Source organism: Macrobrachium nipponense, chromosome 34 (genome assembly GCF_015104395.2).
Source record: "Macrobrachium nipponense isolate FS-2020 chromosome 34, ASM1510439v2, whole genome shotgun sequence".
Classification (NCBI taxonomy): Eukaryota; Metazoa; Arthropoda; class Malacostraca; order Decapoda; family Palaemonidae; genus Macrobrachium; species Macrobrachium nipponense.
This window is the reverse complement of record NC_061095.1, coordinates 31,885,071-31,901,918: the sequence shown is the minus strand read 5'-3', so window position 1 is coordinate 31,901,918 and position 16,848 is coordinate 31,885,071.

Genomic DNA, 16,848 nt, shown 5'->3' with positions numbered 1-16,848 from the left:
AGAAGCGGGTTTTGCAGATCATGGCACTGAATAGCCATTCACACAGAATAAAAAGAAACTTCTAGACACCATACCTGAAGAGCCATCTAGGTCTGAAGAATTTTTCGCTTATTGTTTTACTCATTAGCTAGACAATAAGCCAGCAACGGATCACTAGTCCAGCAATTCGACCATTATGTAGTTTAAGCGGTCACCCGTAAAAGGTTCTGCCTTTCTGAGCACAGGTAGACCAGGGCGGCATACCTGAGTCGACCTGATTCTAAATTATCTCAGAAAACTTTATAATATGGTTTGCAAAGGTATGGCCGACTCTCGACTTCCTGAGTCCTTCAGGGCTCAGTTGGATTTACTTACTTGCTTGGCTGCTCGCCTAACCTGTCATTGCTTCGAATGAGAAACAAATCAATAAACTAGCATAATACGAATATGATGAATTAGTAGTTAACATTCTAGTTCGTCCGCTGATATAGTGCTTAGTGTCGTGGTATGCCACTCTGATATCATTAGCTTTGTGTTACTATACTGCAGGGTGGTGTCTGCGGTGGGAGGTTGAAACCAACATTCTTTGGAAGCTTGCATTTCAAGTCAATGGCCCCTGTGTGCTTCCATGGGAATATGTTTCATCTACTGAAATAATTGTAATGATAATAACAGAAATGATGAAAGTATAGAAAATTGTGCTATCTTAATGATAAACTGTGAAAACGAATATACTCTAACGTTCACACATCCAATACAGATACAATCAAACGACATGGTGATGAAAGGGTCAATTGTTCTTTACAAAACTGACGAGTATTAGGATTTGCGAATATCGTTAATACCTTATATGCATCAAAACAACAATTTTGATATGAAAAATATGAGAGTGCTTACGTTATTATCATTATTACTCTTTCTGCAGAATGTAAGCAAATAGTTAAAAAAAATTTCCCTCGAAAGATTTTCACAAAATCAAAATACCAGAATCATAAAACATCATTACGCACCTGAACATCCACATTCCACTTCATGTTAACTATTGCAGGTGACAAATGCTGTGATGTGATAAAAGCAGCTAGCAACGCAGTAACTGCTTCAGTATATATGTTTATATATTTATACAATACACATACACACACACATATATATGTATATATATAAATATATGTGTATAATATATTATATAAAATGTGTATGTGTGAAGAGACGAACAATGAAGATGAAAATCGGCACTTGAATGGAAAGTCATCTAAAAAGGAACATTTCCGTTTTAAATCTTTATACACCGTAAAGAAAAAGAAAATTTATGCATTCAATGAATTGAGGGTTTTGTTTGAATGTAATGTAAATATTCAACTTTAGATTACCAAATGATTTCCAATGAAATTATATATTTATATATATATATAATATATATATATATGTGTGTGTGTGTGTGTGTGTGTGTGTGTATAATATATAATATTATATATTCAAATAATATTATATATATATATATGTGTGTGTGTGTGTGTGTATCTATATTATATATATAAATATATATTATTATATATATATGATATACTATATATAGATTTTATATATATATATATGTATATATATATATATATATATATATATATATATATTATATATATGGATGGTTGTGTGTGTATATATATTATATATATCTATATATATATATATATATACTATATATATATCTATACTACATAATAAGATAACTTCGTAGTTGGGGGCTTATTTTTGTGATGCAGCGACGAATCCAACATCTTAGGATTTTAAATATTAATTTATCATGTATTTGTCGTTGCAATTGCGTGGAGAGAACGTAAGGAATGGAGGCATACATTAATAATGTAGGTACAGGCACCTATTGACTAGGTTGTAATCTGTCATTTAGAAACACTTTTACAGCTCTGTTTAATAAAAAGAAAGGGATGCGAGTTACTTAAATACTGCAACAGAAATAAAACTTCTTTGTGGAAGATTTGGCAATAAGAGAAGAATGGGAAAGCACGATGTGATAAAGCTGAAATACTATTCAATTCAAATATCAAAGAACGGCTGCTACGAACGTTTGTACCTTGTTGACTTGTGAATAACATTCCTCTGAAAAAAATTGAATTAAACCCATAGTCTGCTCGTATGCCACTGATACGCGTTAGAAAAGGGTTTTCGCTGCATATCTGGATCTAAATGAGGCAATGGTGTCCTCCACATACAAAAGACAGGACGATAAGACAACGGGCACCAGGCGGCACTTGTTCTTGTCTCCTCTCTCTTCCATTTACTCCCCAGTACGAATCCACTGATTCCAGCCTCCCGCCCCCCTCTCCAGCATCCACTGCTAAGTCTTCCTGGTTCCTATTTTCCTCATAACTATAATTTTACGCACACTTACTCTTAACTCTCTCCTTTCGAAAGTCCTTTTCAAACTCTTTTACTAGTTTGTGTAGTTTTTCTTAACGATCTCCAATTAGCACAGCGTCAGATACTCATCAGCCTTTCCACATTCCATTCGCGGTCATTTTGTTATTCCACTGTTTCGCACATGCGCGACTCTATCGGCAAAGATATTTTTAACTCCAAGGTTTTTGGAATATATTAGCATCCATATTGTGGATCAGAGATGTTTTGATGCTGAGTTGTTCTTGACTTGACAACGTTTAACCACAGGAAGCGTTTATATACAACACTTCGTAACGACACAAATGAAAGACACATTAATGCAAACGCATATGCAATATTATTCATGAGCCACCATTTCGAGTCTCCTCTAAACAGAAACAGCAGATGCAATGTAACTCCGTGAACCAGAATCCATAAAGAGAAACCCCCCAACACTTGAATTCAATTTTCCGTCTTCATATTGGATACACGAACGATAATGCAGTTCTCGATAATGAGCTTTGGAACTGGTCTCCCGCCCTTTTTGCACGTCTGCCTCTCTCGCCTTCCGTCGGTGTTTATCTTGTTTATCGCGGGAAAGACCTCCTGGCACGAAACGTCCTACTTCAGGTTAATGAAGAGATAACGACGGTGTCAACTAATGAACGAAACGGCGATGACTTCCCACCGGAAATGGACGATTATAATTTCTTATGTTGTTTTGAAAGCAATTATAGTCTGCAATACTTATTCAGAGCGGCAAACTCTACGAAGCATTTTCACAAATATCTACCTCTGCTCGCCTTGGAGTTTATTGAAAAGGTTTCCATTGAAACCTTCGGCTGAAATGAAAGAATCCATGACGACATGAGATGAACTACTCTTTGAAGTTATCAATAATCTCATTAAACAGTTATGTATCGCATAACTGGTTTTTATGCATCGCCAAATAAACAAGTAAATCATGCTCCGAAGTTTCTTCGGCGCCATCGAGGTTTCTGGGCAACGTATAATGTTGTACGAAACTCTCAGTCACGGTCCATGAAACTCTCATCCACAGACCGGTGGTGGCCTGTATTGTTGACACCTATAGCGGTGCCAGACGTATGACTATGATTACCTTTAACCTCAAATAAAATGAAAACTATTGAGGCTAGAGGGCTGCAATTTAGTACGTTAGTGATTGGAGGGTGGATGATGAACATATCAATTTGCAGCCTTCTAGCCATCTCAGTAGTTTGCTTTTACAGAAAACTAATAAAAAGAAAACAATAGACCCACAATTAGAAGTTCCTTCAGAACAAGCAGTGAAAAATCATTTGAAAACCACGCAAGTGTCAGAAATGGCGACAAATGGGAGGCAATGAAAAGGAAAATCATTAATGAGGTAAGGATCACTTGGCGATAATGACGATGAAAGGCTAGAAAATAGAGAGGATGAGAGTAATCAAACCGAAATTCAGTTCTTTTCATTGCAATAGAAGGAAGAGATGTTGTAGTATTTATTTATGTTAGATTTTCCTATCATTTTTGGGAGGTTGAAAACCCTTGACGTTATTGTATTAGAATGAATATCTTTTGATATACTAACCTTGGTTTCTTTGTTTTTTCTAAGCATTTACCTCTTTCAAACTTTTATATACATATTTGTTAAGGTTTTGTGTATGTTTTTTTCTTTTTTTGTAAAGTAGAGTTTAACAGTCCTTAGATTGTAAGATTAAATTTTTATTTCTGGTGTAACAATGATATAAAAAAGGATCAGGACAATGTCCAATCATTCACCTGATTTTAATTATACTTTCACCTAAAAACTACATAAATCCTGGGAAGTCATCTTATTTCATTCCTATCAGTTATGGATGATGTTTGACAACGAAGTGAATTTCCAGATTACCAGAAGATCCTTAGTTCGTCCTCTAGTCTGGAAACAGCTGGAAACGTAAGACAGCTTCAGAAGTAAAGTACAATATCCCACTGGTAACTTTTGCCACCTCCCTCGGGTTTTTCACTATATTTAATCCCAGGGCATAGACTGCTTAAAATAGTCGAGAGATTGATGGGATTTAGTTAACGCTATAAATCAATACTTCTAGATACATATATCACATATCATTATTACATAATGTAATAATTTTTGGGGTTTGATAATTTTAGCTTTAGATATTTTCAGATATTTATAGATATTTATCATAATAATTCTAGCTTTAGATATTTTCAGATATTTTTGGATATTTATTATTCGGTGTTCTGGGCACCAAATTTCAGGAACCCAATTTTACTAAAATATGGCTGCTGTCAGTATTTTGTTATGACATTTCAACTGAATTTAAATCTTCTCAACATTCTGTTGTAGCATTTTTTATTCCGCTCATTGTGCAATTATGCAACCTCTATGCATCTTATTATCATCATCATCATATTTCCGCGTTCTCGACAGCTCCATCTTGTCAGCAGCGGCTCTCATAGCAATCGGCGCGGCCATCGCATGCCGGTCTTAGTGCAGTGTGGTGTACGGTTGGTTCTGCATGACGGTGGAGACGTCATGCGAAGACGATTACGCTGAAGATAGTCCGCCTGACAAGAAAGAGAGGGGTAAAGGGGGACGCCCAACATCTCGACGTGGATAAGGGACGTGTTGGAATTCGCGTTCAAGCTTAGTCTGGTGCACTCTGACCTCGGGAGCGGTCTCCGGGAGCCGCGCGCTGTTTACGCCTCTCTCGTTCCGACCCCTACATATACATATATATAAGTAGAGGATATTTTAACAAGTAAGAAAAAGTAATGGGCGTGGGCAGGACATAATTATAATGAGAATGTCAGATAATATAGATGGACGAAAAGAATAACGGTCCCTAGAGGTTGCAAACGAAGTAGGGGAAGGAAGAGAAGACGATGGATTGACGAGCTAAGAAAATTTGCGGGCATAGAATGGCATAGGAAGAACATAAACAGAAGGGAGTGGAAGGAGGTGTCTGAGGCCTCTGTCCTGTAGTGCACTAACAACGGTTGATGATATATATATATATATATATATATATATATATATATATATATATATATATATATATATGTGTGTGTGGTGTGTGTGTGTGTGTGTGTGTGTGTGTATCATGTGTATATATACATTATATATATATCTATATATATATAGTATATATATATATCTGTATGTGTGTGTGTGGTGTGTGTCAATATGTGTATAATATACTATGTGTATATATATATTATATGTATTATATATGAATATATATAATTATAATGTATCATATATATATATGTGGTGTGTGTGTGGTGTGTGTGTGTATCATGTATTATATACATTATATGTATATATTATATAATATATTATATATATATATGTATAATATATATGATATATAGTATATATATATATATATATATATAATAATATATATAGTAAAATGGGGAAATGGGGGTAAGAAAAAATATAGGGTTGATGGGGCAAGAAAGAATCACCCCTCTTTATACCTTTCTCCCTAATTAATCATCATTTTTAGGCGATTTGCTGTTAGAATACCATTTTGGTAATTAGTTATCATGTTGCTAATTATTACATAACCATTTCTTTTATGTATATTTGTTCAGGATCATTTTTCCTTTTTTTTTTTTTCCCAAAAGTTTAAGGAAAAAAAACAATGTTAAGCAAAACTTTAAAGTAGCTCATAAGAAGTTTGATTTTTTTTTCCCCCATTCGCAGAGGCCAACCTCATTTTGGGGTAAGAAAGAATCACAAGGCCCCCCGGTAACCCCTGTGTATTGCTCTATGACCCCTGACCCCCCTCCCGGGGGGGGAGGTGATTTTTTTTTTGCACCATTCTAATGGGTAAGTCTGGGGTAAGAAAAAATCAAAATCACTGATTTTTTCTTGCCCCATACTTGATTTTTTGTTCCCCAAGTGTGAGCAGCTTTTACCCCAAAATTGATTTTTTATTTCCCCGATCATATTTTTTGTCATATAGTGTCTCTTCAAAGCATAATAAATCCTTTTGTACTTGAGTGAAATAAGTATTTGTCCTCTCCAAGGACTGACTGACATGTTTAAACATCCATACACTGTAGATACTTAGCATAGACTCGCTTTTTAATAAAAACATGTTCAGACTTGTTAGATAATACACTTCTCCTGATTTTGGATGGGCATCTCAGCCATACATCTGTAGAGACAGACAATACTAGTGGTAAAAAGTGAACATATCAGTATCATCAAGCTTCCTGCACATTGTACAGATCTGTTACAACCATTAGACGTTGCTTGCTTTGCGCCTTTAAAATCATACTATGATGCAGCACTGCAACAGCATGTACATCAGACATAGGCACGAGTGCCATCACAAAAATGTGGCTTTGTGAATATGCTGTGCAGTGTCTGGAAGCAGGGACTTTCGACTGACAATGTAAAGGCAGGTTTTCGTGCTACTGGAATATATCCTTTGAATTCAGAAAAGTACAATAAAGATCGCCTTTGTCCTGTGAAATTGAAAACTTTCAAAACATGGCTGGACAGAGGGCGCCCAAATGATGACGAAAATAATACTGTGGTATTGCATGCTATGACTGATAAGGAGGCAGGCATCAAAGACTCACAACTAATTCCATCATCAGCAATTCAGCAGGATGTTTCACAGAGATCTACTTTCACTAGCCAAGAAGTAACGCTAGTGCCTGAAGCCGATGTAGACAAGCGTCTTTTTGATGCATCAACTATAGCTAAAGAAGGATCACCCGGCTGCAGTCACTGGTTGGATGTTCAAGGCCCCACTGATAAAGATGAACTTCTTGAAGATATTAAGAAGGATATTCAGCAGCGAGGAACACTTGATGCTAAAAATTTGAGTTGGACGGATCTCGTCAATGAAATTCAAGCAAGAGCTCCAACAGGAATGAAGTTTAATATCCTGTTGGTAGCAAAGGAAAAGGAAACTTCACTGGAAGAGATTTTGAATTCCAGAGGACGTGGTGGAACACATCCTCTCACAAGAAGAAAAATCAACATGCATAGCCAAATTATCACTCAAGGAGAATGCAGTAAGGAGCTTACAAGTCATCAGGTTCGAAAGGAAGAATGAATATGAAGTTAAGCAAGAAAAAGAAAAAGGATCCTGAACCACTTTCCGACAGCACAACAACAGTTGAAGAAATAAACTTGGAAAGTGATTCTGTTGATGACGTAAGTTTCAGTTTGGATAAAGATGAAAGCGACATGGAATGTGAACATGAAGTGGTGCCAGCTCCAACAGAAACAGGCATTCCTGTAATATCAGAAGATTCTGTTGGAAAGAACTATGCAGTATACTAAACTGAACCATGAATGATTTATTTTTGGGGAAAAATAATAAAAACCTTTGCAAACGATGAAGGCGGCACAATAACGAAAGCTCAAGTTGATTTTCTATAAAAGAAGAATATCTCCAGCAACCCCAAGGAATGGACCTGGATTGAGCGGAACAAGGACAAAAAGGACATTGATATTGTTGATATAACGTACATTTTCTACGGACCAAAAGAACTTATGGTGAAGAAAGGTTTCTTTAGATTCCCAGATGAAATGGCATATGCTCGTCTAAAGAAGATAGAAAAGGATTTGTTAATTGAATTATAGCATGAGTATGCATGCTTTACCATTCATACCAGTGAAATGATTTTTATTTTGTTTATGGAAATTGTAATGAAAATTTTTGTTCACAGTTAAATACCCAAAAATACACTTTTTTGTTATCTTTTGATATGATTTAACTTTTCTACATGTTAAACTTCCCATTTTGTATGGAAAAACGCATTTTAGTTTCTTACACATGTTTCTTTAGCCAAAAATAAACATGATTTGTTCTTGCCTCGATATGATTTTATTTTACCCCATTTCGGATAAAAAAAATCATCAAAAAATATTGTTAAAAAAAACATTAAAGGTCCTAGGCTCAATTCCTTTTCATGATTTACTTAACATTGAATATTGATAAATATGAAAAGGTTTAACTGGAAAAACAAAATCAAATCGAGGGAAAAATGAAAGTTTTGTGTTTTGATTGTTTTTTGCCCCACTTGACTATATATACTATGTGTATATATACATTATATGTACATATATATATACATATATACATGCACGCTTTGCTTTTATAATTTTCCGTTTAATGTGAGTGGAAACAGAAGGTGTCGTAACCTCCAGATTCTCGGCGCATATTTCAGAGAAGAAGTTGGTAGTTCCGCGACCTTCTCTAACCCGGAAACGACTCACCATAGTCTGACAACGACCAGATACATAATTCACGGCTTAGGTGAAGATACGCCGAATAATCTCAACTTAACGGTACGACCTCGCCGGGATTCGAACCCGAGGCAAGCGTCATAATCATTACAACTCGTTCCTTTTTAATCCATTTATTAATAGAAATAGAGAGAGAGAGAGGAGAGAGAGAGAGAGAGAGAGAGAGAGATCAGCCATGCTGATTGCTTTGTTGTTTCATGGCAAACATTATCATTATTATTATGAGGTCATTTGATTATTGGATGATATACAGAATGAGAAAAGAAAAAATAACGGTGAATTTACGGATTTGAGAGAGAGAGGAGGAGAGAAGGAAGAAGAGAGGAGAGAGAGAATTTGAGAAAGAGATCAGCCATGCTGATTAGCTTTGTTGTTTCAGGCAAAACATTATCATTCATTATTATGAGTCATTTGATTAGAGACTGATATACCAGAAGTGAGAAAAGAAAATAAGTGGAATTTTTACGATTTGAGAGAGAGAGAGAGAGAGAGAGAGAGAGAGAGAGAGATCAGTCATATTGATTGCCTTGTTGTTGCATGGCAAACATTATCATTATTATCATGAGGTCATTTGATTTATTGGACTGATATACCAGAAGTTGAGAAAGAAAATAAGTGAATTTACTGGATTTGAGAGAGAGAGAGAGAGAGAGAGAGAGAGAGAGAGAGAGAGAGAGACTACGAATCATTACAACGATTATCTATTTAAAAGCCGCGCGATCATTAAGAGCACAGTTATGTTCGCTTCATTAAAAGGAAGTCCTGCATAAGTAACGACCTGATATACCTGTTCCTTAACGCTAAGAGAATCGTATTCCCAAGGAAAGTTTGCGCAGGGCAAATTAAACGCCGGTTCTATAGTTTCTCACGATACAATTGATGAAATATATACAGTGTTCAATAACAAATCATTCGAAAAATGAAAGTCATAAAATTGCGTGGATCTGGTGTGAGTGATATTGGGTCACAGTGAGGCCCGAGAAGGTCAGACATCTGAGGTAATTTAGAACTGTAAATAATCATTATACCAACACCCACGGATTTTTTGAGGACCATTTAATTGGGAAGGAGGTATAAAGACAATTTTGACCAACTTAGTCATTTTGACCTCGTTTAACTAGATTCAATGTATATCCTGTATGATAATGTCATACTACAAACCTAATTTTTTATAGTTATTTTTTATTACAATAATATTTTTCCCCAGAAAGTATTTCATAATGTAAAGAAAATAAAGATTATAGTTTATTATAGTTTATGAATACATAATACTGCATTTCTGACCAGCTATAAATCAACACTGAGGGGGGGTAACCAACCCCCAACCGACCAGTCGGGCCATAATTACGGCAAGTGCGTTTAGCATTGTAGTTTATCAGGATAGTCTATCCATTAATTAGAAAATATTCATAGTAGCATGAGTCTCGGAATGGAGAAACAAATCCACAGTTATGCACATGTATATAAATCTGTACATAGAAGTTTCAGGGAATCTGTTCGATTCCCAATTTCGATCTCTGGAAAATGGTAATCGAAGATTCCCCAAAGCTCTCTCTGTACAGATTGAACTTTAAATATATGTACATGTCATAACTGTGGATTTGTTTCTCCAGTCTAGCCAATAATTTTTATTAGATAATTGTATTTCAGAGATGTACTTATCAACAGTTGTGAATTAGTACAATTTATAAAAAAGTATAGTAAGCCCAATTGTTAAAATTTACATTGTAAATGATAACAATGACAGCAAAAAGAAGATGGAGTGTTAAAGGAAAAAAACCCATCAACGAGACCTTATCAGCTGATGCAACTTTCTCCGTCATTACATTGACGACATATTTAAGTGTCAGTTATCTTTTTACTCGTAAAGGTCCTCTGCCGGAAGGGAAAGAATGGCAAAGAAAGATATAATTAAAGGAAGCAACCACACTGAATTTCAACCATCATTATGAGATGAATGTAATTACACTTTGTTTAAATGCCATACGTATATATCTATATATATATCTTATATACATATATATGTTACGCATAATGTGGATAATTGCCTAATGTGAACATTAGGCAGAAAAATTGCCTAATCTCCATATTAGGCAATTTGTTTTGCCCAATGTTAACAATAGGCAAATTACTTGCCTATTGTCAACATTAGGCATGATTTTCAGATTAGGCGAGGGTATTTTGTCTAATGTGAATTGAATGACGAACCACTGTAACTAGAGTGTTGTTCGAATGTTGTTCGAAACTTTGGGTCTGTCACTTAAGCCATTATCCTTTGGTCAGTGTGCTACGCTGAGGGTCCCGATGTCGATCACGATCCAACAGATCTTAAAAATCTGTTAGTGGTCGTCCTCTGGGAACAAGATGAACTATACACTGTAGGTTGTCGGGAGGGAATTCTTGGACCAAAATTTACAGCAGCTGATCTATAAGTGCAATCAAACAGCCCCTGATAAAGTCTGAAGAGGTTCCTGATATCCTGATATCTGCCTATCGCTTAGAACAGCAACAGGAAGAACCACTGGTGGGCAAGGATATATAAAGTGCCAATGTACTACTCAATGTACATCAGGACGATGCAGCTGCCTAAGAAAAAAATTTAAATGCAACTCACGCCGTCACCCGGGCAGATCATGCAAAAATTTCTGATTCGACTCAACTGAACCCTGAGATCCATTGACTTATTTCTCTTTTACTGATATTGCATTAATTATGTTTGTGTTTATTCAAATAAATTGGAATTCTTTAAACTGCCTTTACATTAACAATGTTGCATTCTCTTGTAACCTCCCGTGGGCTGTCTGCAGGATTAATTGCCATTTCTACACTAAACCATAATATATGTTTAGATTAGGCAGTCTTATCACATCGGGCAAAATTGAGCTGCATAATTTGAACAACAGGCATATTTGGCCTAATGTTAACAAATTGTAAACTTTATGCAAACTGCTTGCTTAATGTACACACTAGGCAATTTTCTGCCTAATGTTCACATTAGGCAATTATCCACATTATGCGTAACATATATATATATATATATATATATATATATATATATATATATTGAATTTAATTCCTGGTAGTCCGTCCAGTACGGTGAGTCGCAGCCTGTGTGGGAAAGGACCAATTTGAAACTATTTCCCATGTGAAATGCTGAGGAACAGAAGGGAAATGCATTCTAAAATTAGCCCCAACTAAAGGAAGGGGTAAAGAAATATATATAATATATATATATATATATATATATATATATATATATATATATATAATATATACATATATATATATGTATAGTATATATATATATATATATATATATATATATATATACATATATATATATATAAATATATATATATATATATATATATATATATATATATATATATACATATATATATATATATATATATATATATATATATATATATATAAATTATGACAAATAAGTGTATCCCTCAAGTCGGTTTAGAATGACCAAAATGAGGGTATCTAATCATTTTCTAAGATGGAAAGTAATGTTATCTCAATATTTTTTCCCGTTTTCAACAGACAATCTAGTCTGTTAGGGAATGAAACCGGACTGTCCCCATGTCATTGATCAAACCTGCAACCTAATAATGACGTTGAAGAAAATTAATGTTTAAGGTAAACTTATGCAGGTAAGGCAGGAGGACATTTGGCTGATCTCTCACCTAGCATTCATTGGGACACTTTTCACAACCAAGACGAATGAAACTACTAATGAAAGTGGAAAATTTTATGTATTCCCAACCTCTTGTCACCAAACTTTGATAGACTTGGTATGAAATCCTGCAACAGTTGATGAATGAGAAAAAAGTTTCTTTATTTTCTCTCTCTCTCTTTTGCATATGGACAGTCTTTTCTACGACTAGTTATAGTTTTATGTTCTATGGAAAGTCTGGCAATGAATTTATATTAGGTTCGTCTATTAGTGGGTGTTAACCATTTCGCGAAAGTAGGAAAGTTAAAATATCTATACATTTAACTTGGGAAAATTAAAAGTCCGAGGAAAAAAATTGCAAAGAAAAGATAATCAAGTGATTCATTATTAAGGTAAACTCCTTCTACAGACACAATGAGCTACATAATTTTGGTTTTAATGGCTTGATTTCAACAACCCACCTATTGCAACAGAAGGAGAAACCTCGCTTCCGTAAAAAGTGAAAGAGAGCAGTTCTGTCATTCTTCTTTCCCCAGGTGTGCCCCTATTACACTCAAATGAACTCGAGAAACGAATTTACCTGCTCTAAAAACTGGTCCAGTGTGGGAACTTGAGAACCAGATCATGTTTTCAGTCGTTAAGAAGAGTTTAGCCCGAAGGGCGTGGTCTAAAACACATCAGCGGCTAAGCAAGTTCTCACAGCACTACTGACCTTCTTTACTCTTTTGGACTGAGCAGTGTGAACGACGAAGAAAAACCCGACTTCTGTCGATCTCGCCTAGCGATATGTAGCTCCCGGTCGTTATCACTCAGGAGATGAGCTAGCTAACTGTATTTAATTCAAGCCTTGCAAAACCGTCCTGAAACTTCCTGTTTTAGTGGCTATGCCAGGGATGTCCCACGGATGGCATTCAACGGCACTTACTGACATTTTGATATTTCGATTGTCCACGAGCTATCTATATTGACAGAGAATCGGATCTTTTGTACAAAGTGAACCCATGGGGCTTAACCCGGTATGCATCCACCTTTGCGTCATGTTTAGTGCAAGCCCGTTAGAGATGACCACAAAAACATAAACAAAAGACTGTAAATATCATAAAGATAATGATCTCCAAGAAATATGAATCCCAGATAACGACCCCCGAAAACCCTTGGGGTCACTATCTAGGAAATATCCGAGAAATCAATAACGATTACTAAACCGTTTTGCTAATCACAGACACAACGAAAATGGATCGAACATCCATTTTAATGACCTGCAAATCAATACACCGAACATAACAGCTAAGATTCATTTTCCTCTTGAGATAAAAACATTCTGTTCATTGATTAACCACTGAACAATCAAATCTTCTGCTAAGGAAGGTTTCAGATCAGTCACTTGGAGAAGTCGATTCATATACCTATTAAATGGAACCTGTTTCGAGAAAGGTGTTACCGAATTCCGTAGACATCGTCAAATACTGGCATTTTCGGAATGAAAGCGATTCGGATCGGAATCTCCCAAAGGCAGTGGCATAATGAAAAGAGAATGCAAACGAAGGTCAAAGTTGTTAAACGACTGACAACAACAACAACAGCAATAATAATAATAATAATAATAATAATAATAATAATAATAATAATAATAATAATAATAATAATACCCTGCGGAGATATTGAGATGCTCAAAGTCAAGACAACTGAAATTTTCGCTCTCATCAAATCCATCAGCCTGAAGGCTGACAGGCATTTTTTGTCTGTATCTTAATAAAGATAATCAGTGTCATTACGACATTGATACAAGAATAGAACCTATCAATATTAAATGATAAGGTCGTCATTACTACTGTACAGTTCTGGTGTCGAACTGATAAAAAGTTGAATATCATATGTTAACAACCGGCTATCGAAATAACTGAAGGAAAGCCATATGCTTTAAAACCGGATCCGTCTCTAAATGTCATTAATAAACGTAACAAAACTCAACAAGTTCCTTACCTTTTCTTTTCGTACTTTAACCACAGACGTCGTTTTCACATTCAAAGTGAACATTGTTTTGTTAATATATGACGACCTGTATAACACTTTCTGAGTATCCATTATTTATATCGCTGGGTAATGACCACCACAGCATGAATTTTATCATAACGCCCATAGGGTCAGGACGATACTCAACTGATGACCCAGTCCTAGGTCAGCCTGTGACCAATGACCTGTTGTTTAACGGGAACGACATTACTTTTCCCTGAAGGAATGGTCTGGGCAGCAGTCTATGGGTACTAAACCCGAGTTCAGACTTCTGTCGGACTTTCCCTTTCAATTCTTACGTTTGGGTAAACTAATAATAATGATAGAGAAATGATAGGAATATTATCATACAGATGAACACTATATAATTTCAACTGCACTATACACAAAAGTTGATCCGTCGAGATAGTTTTAGGCTGACGCACGTCACTGGGGTCCTGTGCGATGTGGGGCAAGGTGCTGTTGGGTATGGCAAGGTTACTGAATTGAGATTTGATGATACTGGATTAAGTTCGAAAAAGTTAGATGAAATTGGGTAATGCTATTTTAGTTAATTGGACATGCTTCATAGTGTCCATCATTTATTCTGTAATGATTTCGTTAGAGGATTGCAAAAAAATAACCTCGACGAATGCCATTAGATATGGGCAGAGGAGATGAAACAAATATCGAGCAGCTGGATTATAAGTTATAAATGTTTACTCATTTTTATTATTTCAGGAGATGCAACTTTTCCACATGGAACACGCACGCAGAGGCCATTGACTTGAAACTCAAGCTTCCAAAGAATGTTGGTTTCAACCTCCCACCGCAGACCCCACACTGCAGCAGTCGCTGATCATGATACAGAGCCAGTGATTTTCCTTCGCCCTAAGGGAGACACGAACCCACGACATTTGAGTGGCATACCACGACACTAACCACTATAGCAGCGGACCAACTGAAGAGTTCACAAACTTTCTTTTCTACAAACATCAGGCTTTGGATGTTTCTTCTTTCTTCTATTTTCCTGACTCGTCCATTCCACCATGCTTTAAAATGCATGTTTAAGGGATCCTCTGCTTCCCTTATCATCGTTTTTTGGGTCGGGCAGCAGAAAACATTCAAGTGGGGGTCAAGTATAAAAAGCCCCGAATAATTGAAAGATTCTATGTTCTGGGTCATTGAACACGAAAATCGCCGCTGAGGTCTTTTTTATACAGAGCCATTTCCCTTACGCTCCGCTGGGTCTAAACACCGTTATCGGGGACTGTGAAAACTTGTCCCTTGATGAAGCCTTAAGCAGTCAGCAGGTTAACACTGGGAAATACACAACATTTTAGAAGACTAAGGAAACTGGTCCTCAGATACGTACTAAAATAAGTTCTTAAGTGGACGATGACAGAGCAACAAACGGGAATACAATGTAGAACTGGTGGGGAGACCGAAAGAATGTGAAAGGCGGGAGATGACGAAGGGTAACATGATTTGATAAATATCATCTCTTGGCAACAACGAGGTGGGAAGATCCAGTAGTGTGCTATTATGCTCACATATCCACTCGAGGGTTTTAAACGAAATTCTGACCTGATTTCTCAGCGGGAATTCTTGGAATTCGGTCTATTAGTGAAATCCTGCACAGATATGCCCATAGAAAGGTTAATTAATATTTTTTTTTTCTTTTTGACAATGGTAAAACCATTTAGAACAGGTTTCTGTTACAGGTCTATTACATGAATTTTTTTCTATAGTTTATACATTGTTGATAATATTATATTTATTATCAAACAAAATGAGCAACCATTCAGAAATAATCCTAAAGACAATCAGTTAACACTGAAAGCAAAACTTCCTCTGAACAGAATATCCACAAACAAAAGAAGGAAAACGTTTGACAAAACACTCTCTGACGATTTTACTTGGTACATTACATTTCAGATATAACACATGATTTGAGTAACTAAGGACAATCGAAGTGAGGGTGATTTTATAATGACGTCATTCCGTAACTATCCAAGATCTCTGAAGCAAAATTTTAAAAGAATTAAAATTCTGTCTGCACTCTCAACGTGCATGTGTGCATGACGTCAAACAAGCAAGCTTTGCTGAAAGAGCCTCATGCCAAAGTCTGACAAAAGCTGTAGAGAGCAAACCAGAGGCGTAAAAGCTCCCCCGGAGTCATTCACAGAAGATCGAGCATCAGCAGGTGGTAAATGAAGTCAGAATTGCGCTGGAGCGCGGGCAGCACCTCCAGAGCAGTGGAGAGGAACTACGAAATCTGGAATCCACAATATTCCATCCATTACTCTCCACTGCATTCATCAACAGCCTGCAGTTTTTAGAATATTTATAGAGAGGCTGTTTCAGTACTGATGTGAAATACCTACATAATGAGAGCTAGCATTTTTTTTTCTTAGCTGTCTTCGAATGCAAGCCTTGGAGGAATAATAGTTATTATTCCTCCAAGGTGCCACCGATGTACTAAATCATCCAATTGATTTGGGGTCAAATT